The following is a 9,343-nucleotide window of genomic DNA, read 5'->3' on the forward strand; positions in this document are numbered from 1 at the left end:
CTGAGAAGGCGCAGCATCGATGGGTGGCACAGACATCAGGAGCGAGATGGAAGGCAAACACAGACTTGTTTATCCAGCAGTGGGGGGAGCCTTACATCCCCTCCCCCCAGCACCCAGCTGTGTTCCCACCTGTTGACATCACGTGGTTCCCCTGATTGGCGAGGCACAGTCAGGGCTTCTGACAGCGCCTGCCTGTTTCTAGACCCCCAGGCAGACTCTAGGCTGGCTCTTCTCTCAGCCTTGTAGGCCTTGTCTTCCTACACTTATGATATAGAGCAAAGGAATATGGCATATAATGAAGCCAAGGACGAGATATGTAGTTCAGTGATGGAGCCCTCGTGACTGGGAGTTTTGATCCTTAGAACCGCCAGGAAAATAAACGAAAAAGAAAGAAAAGGAGAAAAAAAATAACTATTATATCACAGTCTTCTCATCCCTGATATTACATGGGAGAGATTTTTATATTTAAAAATATAATTTTATATTAAATTATATATTTATAATATATAATAAATTATATATAATTTATATTTATATATGATATTTCCCCCAGTTACCTTAAAGTTTGAAGTTCTGTGTGCCTCAATGACATGGATTATTTAAACATCTTCCTTTTGCCCAAAATTTCTTATATTATCCTTTAATTAAGATAAAATAAACCGCCGACTTTCCCTGTAGTGTAGTGTTGCTACCATTAACGTTTCTGTAAAGGCAGATTGAATAACACCTCACATCACAGTCTTCCCTCCTCGAAAACACGGTGTGGGCGATAGTAACACTCAGCCTGTAGAGAAGGGTGACGGATCTGTTCCTTAACTACTAAGTTGACCTCACTCACAACACCTGTGGGCTGTGTGTCTGTGATAACCTTCAGGTCTGCCATTGTGATACGAAATTACAAAGTCCGACGATATTGCAGAATGCAATATCAAATATGCTGCTCAAATGTGAAATCGCGAAGGAGTAGACCCTGGGAAAGCTTGGATAACAATGGCGTTTATTCTTTTCAAACTGAAGAGAGTGCTTTCTAGTTTAATGTTTCAGTGAGAATCACACATCCCCCTCCCTCATCCCACCCCTGGTCCTTGTGAATATTTTTCCGTTTGATTTTCTTCTTGAGGTTGTGTCCTGCTCGTTTCCTTTCTCACGTCTTTGACCTCCCCTTGTCACTAAAAGCCCGGCACTGCGTAGATGCTTCCAGACCTGGTGTTCCTGTGGCTGAAGTACCGCAGCATTCAGAAAGTCACTTAAATAGTGGGGATGAGGCCTCCTCTGTACCCTGTGCAAGCCATGCCTAGCGCGTTGCCCTTGACGAATCTGGTCTCTGAAGCCTGGGTGTGGGAGTGAGCCCCGCTGCCAAAGCATCTCTTGAATCAGCATTTTATTCCGAGGGCATGTCTAGTTAGGTGTCAACAATGAGTGGAATTCGGAGACAGAATCATTTAATCAGCCAATCACATAGTTGAAAACAGTATAAAGTATACACATATTTTAAAATACCTATACCAGGCCCTTCTTACATCTAGAAAAATATGTCTGTCTATATGAAATATTTATTTTTTTTTTTTAGATTTTTCGTTTGTTTATTTTCTAGTAGTGGGGATTGAGCCTAGCACCCCATGCGTGCTGGGTAAGCCCTCTACCACTGAGCTACATCCCCAGGCCTTAGATACATACATTCTGTATCAAAATTCTGGTCAGTTCACTGTGACTTTTGGTAATTAAGTGAACTTACACTTATATTATTCCATTCTAAGTAGTATTAGTAGCTACTTAGAAATCCATAGTTCATATAACGTTAACTTTATGGTTTTAATTACTAAGAACATCTCCCTTTTCTTGTTGAACGATGTAACGAAGGAGGGAGGCTCCTGGGGTCTCATAGTTGCTCTCCAGAGCTTTGAGGATTCCATCAATATCGGGTCATTCCCTCCATTTTTCTTTTAAATTCTGTCCATTAAAATATTAACCTTGAGGGATAGCTCAGCGGGTAAATGATGCATTTATTTAATTATGATTTAACAATTAAAAACTCAGGAGTCAGATATCGGGGTAAGAACCTGAATGGTCAGAGAAGCAGAGGGGAACCAACCAGTGACCTCTGATCTCTGCTGTTCCTCCATCCAAAATGCTGGGACCCTCTCTAAGCCCCGCCCTACTACTTCCTGTCTTTCTGTCGGCCCTCAGTCCTCCAAAGCCTCTATGGTTAATTTTGATCAGCTAGCCCCTAGCTCCGCTCTCTGATTCAAAGAAAACTTCATCATCAGAATACCATCAAAATACCACACGACAGGTAAAAGTTGCTTTCCGTGCAAGCACCAGGACCTGAGTTTGAGTTCCTAGAACCCACATGTAATCGGGATGTTGTGTGTGTGTCTGTAATCCCAGCACTTTTACAGGGAGATGGGAGGAGGGGCTGAGAGACGAATTCTTGGGGCTCCCAGGCCAGCTAGCCTGGAGTTCAGAGCATGGATAAGATGGAGATGCTGCCCCAAACAAGGTGGATGGTGACGCTGGGCACCTAAGGTTGTCCTCGGACCTTTCCACACATACATAGCATGCGTTCATCTGCATCCGCACGCTTGAGCGTTCCCACGCTCACACACATCAAACCCCGATACACAGAACACATTACTGATGAAAACGTTCACACTGGTCCTCAGAGACAGGGCTGGTTCTGTTGGTGACAATGTGGAGAGCCCAGTCAGATGATGATTGTCCAGATGCAGGGGTTGAAATGCATGAGGATGACGACTTCAACTTCTCATCGAGGGTCAGACATGAAAAAGCTTAGGAAATGACCTTTCAAAGAATTCTAGGCTTTATATAGAATCATAAATCTATGTTCCCGGTATGTTTCTGGGCATTTTGATCTTTTGTGTGTGGCCTATATATAAGTGTGTTTGCTTAGATGTGGAGACTATGTTAGCTGCCATCCACATTGGTTTTCTTTTCTTTTCTTTCTTTCTTTCTTTCTTTCTTTCTTTCTCTCTCTCTCTCTCTCTCTCTCTCTCTCTCTCTCTCTCTCTCTCTCTCTCTCTCTCTTTTGGGGGTGGGCAGGGGAGCAAGAGCAAGATCTCACTATGTAGCTCTGGCTATGGACATAAATGCATCTGCCTCGCCCTCCTCAGTGCTAAGATGAGAGGCGTATGTCACCATGCCAGCTTACCCTGTTTTTTTTTTTTTAAAACAGGGTCTGTGTCTGACCTGGAATTCACCTGGAATTGGGCTGGCAGGTCAGAGAGGCCCTGGGATTTACCTGCGTCTGTCTCCCCGTTGCTGGAATTACAAGCAGGCACCACCATGCCTGGTGTTTTCTGTAGGTTCTGGGGATGGGATGTACTTGCAGGTATTGCGCCGATGACCCGTCTGTCTCTCCAGTCCTCTGTTGTCATAAATTATTTATAGAGTTTCGTAATGAAGGAGAATTCACACAAGAACATTTTTGTAAAAAAAGAAACTATCTACTTTTGAACCACTTGGTAATTGAAAAGTTCCACAACTGTGCACAGTGTTTCAAAGGGAAACTTAACAGTCTAACACACACAGTGAGGCCCAGACTTCTTCCAAAGGTAGCTTCGTCACGCAAATAGAATGATTCTTAATATTTGCCCTAAAAAGTCCATTCCTTTTTTTAATTTGAAATCGGAAGACTTTGGAATTTACTGAGAATATGTTTCTAATCCCACGTATGTAGGGATGACTGACTGGAGCTGAAGCCATAAATACATCTTAAAAGAATGTTTACCTTGATGAATATTTGAACAGTGATGACCAAAGAAATCACAGTAAAATCGTTGTAAATTTATAAGCCATTGTTATCCAATGTCTGGCCATCACTTAGATTAGTCTATTTAAACTTATTTCCATTTTGAGGGATATATGAAAATCTACTCAATCATATTGTCCCAAAATTCTCATACGTAAGGTCAGTTCTGCCATGCAATATTACCTAGAGGGAAGAAAACGTTGCCTGTCGTTTTCAATGTACTACTACCTAATGCTAGGTGCATATCCCACAGGCTAGCTAGTCAGTTTGGGAGAGAAGACACAGATAGTAGAAGAAGCTCCAAGCTCTTGCACAAAGAGCCAGGACAGGTAGGAAGGTCTGGGGCTGCACCTGGCTGGGGACCCTGGGAAGGACACAGAGTGCACTGTGTTCACTGTAGGAACAGTAGTCTAGAAGAGGCTACATGACCTCTCCATGAGTAGGTCTAGGTTTGGTTGTTTGCTTCCCATCTTTTCCCTTGTTTCTACCCATCCCTGTGTGTTCCTCGACCTGATGTCTCTGAAGAGCACCCGTTCCCTAGGCAACGCTTCCTGTGATGTGGGTCTTCTGTGTCGTCCAGCGAATGTGTTGACTCTCCACCAGCAGACTCACCAAGAGGGCATCTGTAGCTCCCCGTCCCCAGGCTGCACCCAGATCAGTGATGTCAGACTCCACGGTGTGCACGCTCACTTTCCAAAGTCCCTAGAGGAATTCCCTGTGTAACCAAGGTTAAGAAATGCTGGGCGCATGGGACACATGGGTGACAGAGAGAGAGAGGGAAAGATCCAGGACATTTTCCTGACTTCCCAGATGTGTGGCGTGGTGGTACAACCTTTGGAGACTGCCTCTAAATCCTCCCAAGTGGTCCTCTCCTGGCCTGCAGTATTCTTCACACATGCTGTGCTAATTGGTAGTCAGAGAAACAGCCCCCCTAGTGCGTGAGTTATTCCACTATCTTCCTCTAAACCCTAGGGGACTTTTCAACTCCAGAGAGCTCTGCTCTCCTGTGTTCAACCTGGTCATCTGCTGTGTGGCCCATTTCTGCCCTTCCTTCGCCTGGTCATTACAGGGCTGCTCACAGCAACCACGTCTGTGGGCTTGTCCATTTTCTTCCTCTACCTCGCTACCTAAATACTCGGATTCAGGCAGATCAGTGCCTGTTTCTGGGATTAGACACTGGCACATCCAGCAGCTTCAGGGCCCAGGGGGACCTGGTGACAAAAGAAAACAAAAGCCCACCAACTTCTTTCCTTTTTTCCACCCACAAAAGGCCTCATAGTGTGACCCTGGTTGGCCTAGAACTCTGTCCGTACACTAGGCTGGCCTCAGACTCACAGAGACCTGCTGCCTCTGCCTCCTGAATGCGTGTGCCCCCAAGCCTAACCAACTCACTTCTTACTCAAAAAACAAGACAATGGTGGACCTTAAACAACTTCCACTTCCCTTCTAAGTTAAAGGAGAAGTTCTTTAAAACAAAAACAAACAAACAAACAAAAAAACACTTGTGGGCTCCCAGGATGGCTCAGCAGGTAAGTGTCCACCACCAAGTCTGACAACTGAGGTCAAGCCTGACAGACAACTGAGGTCAAGCACCAGAATTTACATTTAGGGAGAGAACCTGTTTCTGCAAATTGGCCTTTGCCCTTCACATATACTGTTAGTACATATGCGTGTCAACCCCCAAATTAAGAAATACATTACATTTACTAAAATGTCTGGTCACTGTAAAATATTTGAAAAGACCTAAGTATGTTTGAAATTGTGTCGTTTTACACTGGAGGATCAAGTGTTACTCTGTAGTATTTAAAATAATCAGTGTAATTGTAAATTCAACAATTTAGCTGAATAATTACCAGGGCTTTGAGAATCGCAGGTTAATTGGATGCAGATTAATTGGTGCTAAATGGGCCGAGGAGGCTATTGAAGGCTGGTACGGATGCTGGTACGAGCAATGGGAACTTTTTCTCTGGAGGCAGATAGGGATCCTAGCAAGGTTTGAGGCAAGCAAGGTTTCCGTTTTCATATGGGACAGCCGCTGACTTGTGGGGCCTGCAGCAAATTCTGAAGCTGGGAGCCTGCTGGGAAGTTTCTGGAAGAATCCATGTGAGAGGCGGTAACTGTTTGGACTACAGAAGCAGCCACTGCAGAAATCGAGAGGCATGCTTTGTGAAGGAGACATTGACGGGTTGGGTCAGTAAGGAGGTTACAGACCCGATGCGTCCAAGTGGGCTGTGGTGGTTCTGTAAAGGGAACTCCAGAAAGGGGTAGAGTTGAGGAAAAGGTGCCACCTCATGACGTGACTTTAGCGTTGGGTTTAATTTGAAGTTGGAATGTTCTCCAGGACGATGTCTAGCACAGAGTTGACTATTGTACTCTTGGACTTGCAGATCTGGGATGGTTTAAACCAGAAGAAGAGATAAGATCACTAAGGAAGTCTTCTGGGCTCACAGAAGCGGTGGACTGTGGAAAACCAATGACAGTTCTTTCCAAGACAGCATTGCAAACTTGTGACGGTGCTGAAGAGCCAGTCTGTGGCTTCTGGTGTCAGCATGTAGTGTTTGGAGACTGTGCTGTGGACTTTAGGTAGCTTGCTTCCACATCTGGCTTCAGAAGGAGTTGACCTTCAACCACCGTCTAATACCACACTGAGAGCCAGTGGCCTGGTTTATGAAATGTCGCTTTGTAGCAGATTCTAGCACCGGCTGAGTCAGGTGGCCCCGCTCAACCTGGAGCTGCCACGAGATCCTGACAGTATTTGGCAAGTTAGGAAAATTTTCTGTCTGTTGTGTCCCCTGCTGATGGGCATGGAGTTCGTGCCCATCTATTGAGAACATTTTATGAAGGCCAGATGGGACAAGACAGTTTCGCATGGCAGTGACTGGTATAGTCAAGGAGTTCAGCTAATTTTTAATAATTTATTTGCCCCTCTTTTATTAACTTTCTCATAGCTGTGTGGCCCGTTGGCGCTAATCAAAATGCAGATAGTACTATAAGATCAGCAGGGTGGAGTTGAAGAAATTGGCAGAGTAAAGGTGGGTGGGGTTTCCCGAACAGCTTACCTGCTCCTCAAACATCTTGGTCAAATCAAAATTCTCTTTTCCTACCAATGTATGGTGGCTGTAGATTGCCAGACAAAGTGCAATTATATTGAACTGGCAGAGAGAGCAGTGACTGGCATAGCCTTGTGTGTGTGTGTGTGTGTGTGTGTGTGTGTGTTTGCCTGTGTTTGTGTTTGCTGGTGTGTACACACAGGCATATAGAAGGCAACTTCAGATCTCCTTCCTCAGATACTTTCACCTTGGGGAAAGCAAGGGTCTCTCAGTGACCTAGACCTAGGCTAGACTGACTGGCTATGAGTCTCAGGGAGCTGCCGCCTCTCCCTTGCCAGTACTGGGGTACCAAGTATGTACCGTCACACCTTACGTGGGTTTGGGGGATCAAACTCAGCAAGCCCAATACCGACTGAAATATCTCCCTAGCCCAGAATTTGTGATTTTTAGAAATCATCAGAAGGCCTTAGAGCTCAGTCTAGTCTAGTTAAAGTTAATTACTCTCAAATGATAAAGCACTTTTGCCTTTGGCGATTGGATGTGTTCTAGTTAGTGAAATAAAGTATACTGCCTTAGCGATGGTGGAGCAATTCCCTTCTTCCTCTGCCAGGGCTTTTTGTGTCGCTGATGGGTGTCACACAGAAGGCAAGGATATAGTTCAGACGGAACCCCAGTCTCTCTGGGCTGTCGGTACCAGTGCCGAGGCTGTGACGTGAGAGAGTGCTCTGTTGCAGGGGATGAGAGCTTTACTCCCAAGATCTGAGAAAGGTGAATTGTAGGCAAAATGGCGGCACCCTTTGCCCTCTGTGTAAAGGAGACTATGGCCCTAGAAGCCTCCGTTTCCCACAGTCCGCTTTGGTTACCACTTGTCACAGTTTCTGGTTTCAGCGTGGAAAAAAGCGTGGTGACATTCCAGAGGAATAAAGTGTAGAGTCATAATCTAAGTCTTCAAACTGGCTCCTCAGTCAAAAATTTCTGTTAAATGTTCGCGTTGGTGTGCGTTTTTAGTGGTTTCAGCTTTGGAGTATTTGGGTGTGACGAGCAGCCAGAGGCAGCAGTTTCTTAAGGGCCGTGGTAGTGTGCTGTTTTAAATTCTTTTTTCAATGATTAAAATCTAAGCGTTTCTTGTAAAATCACACAGTGGGTGAAAGTGGCATTATTCTTTCCCCATTTTACACTAGATTTAGATAAAGTAACTCACATGCTATAGATGAAATAGATTTAGAAATAAATCGTTCAGGTCCCTCGTTTAAAGACGTCTGCCTTGGAGCCTACCTTGGCTTCTGTCCTGGGTCAACACCTTACCTAACTGTGTATCAGACTTCTTCTTTTGGGGCCACCAACCGGCTCACAAATCAAGACACAGAGACTTATTATTAGCTCTGAATGCTTGGCTGCCTTAGGCTTGTTTCTGACTAGCTCTTTAAACTTACCCTGTTTCTCTTTAGCTACCCTTTGCCTTGGGGCTTTTTGCTTTTCTTTCCTTCTGTGTATCTTACTTTCACCGCTTCTCATGTCTGTCTGTCTGTCTGTCTGTCTGTCTGGCAGCTGCCTGACTTCTTGCCCCAGGCGTACCCCCCTTTTTCCTTCTCATTCTCTTCTTTCTTCTTCTAGATGTCTTCTCCTACATATTTTCTTTGCCCTCCAGCCCCGCCTGTCCTTTCTCCTGCCTAGCTATTGGCTGTTCAGCTCTTTAGTAGGCCAATCAAATGCCTTAGGCGGGCAGGTGAGGCAAATGCAACACGTCTTCTCATGATTAAACACACGGCCTTACGTCACTAAACAAATGCGCACAAACAAATATAACCCACCTGTGTATGGTTAGAGCAGTGCTCCACAACATAGCTGGGCAGCGCTGGGTGTGCTGAGCTGGAGTTTTATAAAGCCAAGTGGCAGTTATCACAGAGGAATCAGAGGGAATCTCGGGAGCATTTAGTGTGGAGTCAGGTGGAGAGCAGAGATGGGGAGGCAGAAGGGGCGACTGTGTGCATATTCACAGGATGCTTTTGTATGGATGGCATCTACTACTGCAGGCGTGTGTGGAGCAGAGAAGACTTCTGGGAGTTGGTCGTCTCTTTCCCCATTTTCTGGGGTCCCAGGAGTTGAGTTTAGGCCCCTTAGCTTGTCCAGCAAGTGCCTGCTGCCCCATCTGCTACCCCTAGTCAGTTATCTCCAATTCATCACAGTACTAACGAAAATACATGAACATACTGAACAGTAGACACAAATGCTGTTAGTCCTAGGCTCCCTAGGGGTTGTACATGGCTACCAGGGCACGTGTGCAGCGGGTGGGGCCTAACTGCTTAAGGGAGTCAGTTCTTTCCTTCTGCCATTGTGAACTTTGAGAATCAAGCCCGGGACTGGGCAGTGGTGGTGCACACCTTTAATCCCAGCACTCGGGAGGCAGAGGTAGGCAGATCTCTGTGAGTTCGAGGCCACCCTGATCTACAGAACTAGTTCCAGGACAGGCTCTGAAGCTACAGGGAAACCCTGTCTTGAAAAAACATAACAGCAACAACAACAA

General features: G+C 45.4%; 1 protein-coding gene across 3 annotated transcripts in view; it reads left to right on the forward strand.

The window, feature by feature from the left end:
• Mfsd6 (major facilitator superfamily domain containing 6) overlaps positions 1–9,343 on the forward strand; it is a 67,697-nt gene that overhangs the window by 23,057 nt on the left and 35,297 nt on the right. The gene's annotated exons all lie outside the window — the stretch shown is intronic.

Source organism: Myodes glareolus, chromosome 27 (assembly GCF_982192425.1).
Source record: "Myodes glareolus chromosome 27, mMyoGla1.1, whole genome shotgun sequence".
Classification (NCBI taxonomy): domain Eukaryota; kingdom Metazoa; phylum Chordata; class Mammalia; order Rodentia; family Cricetidae; genus Myodes; species Myodes glareolus.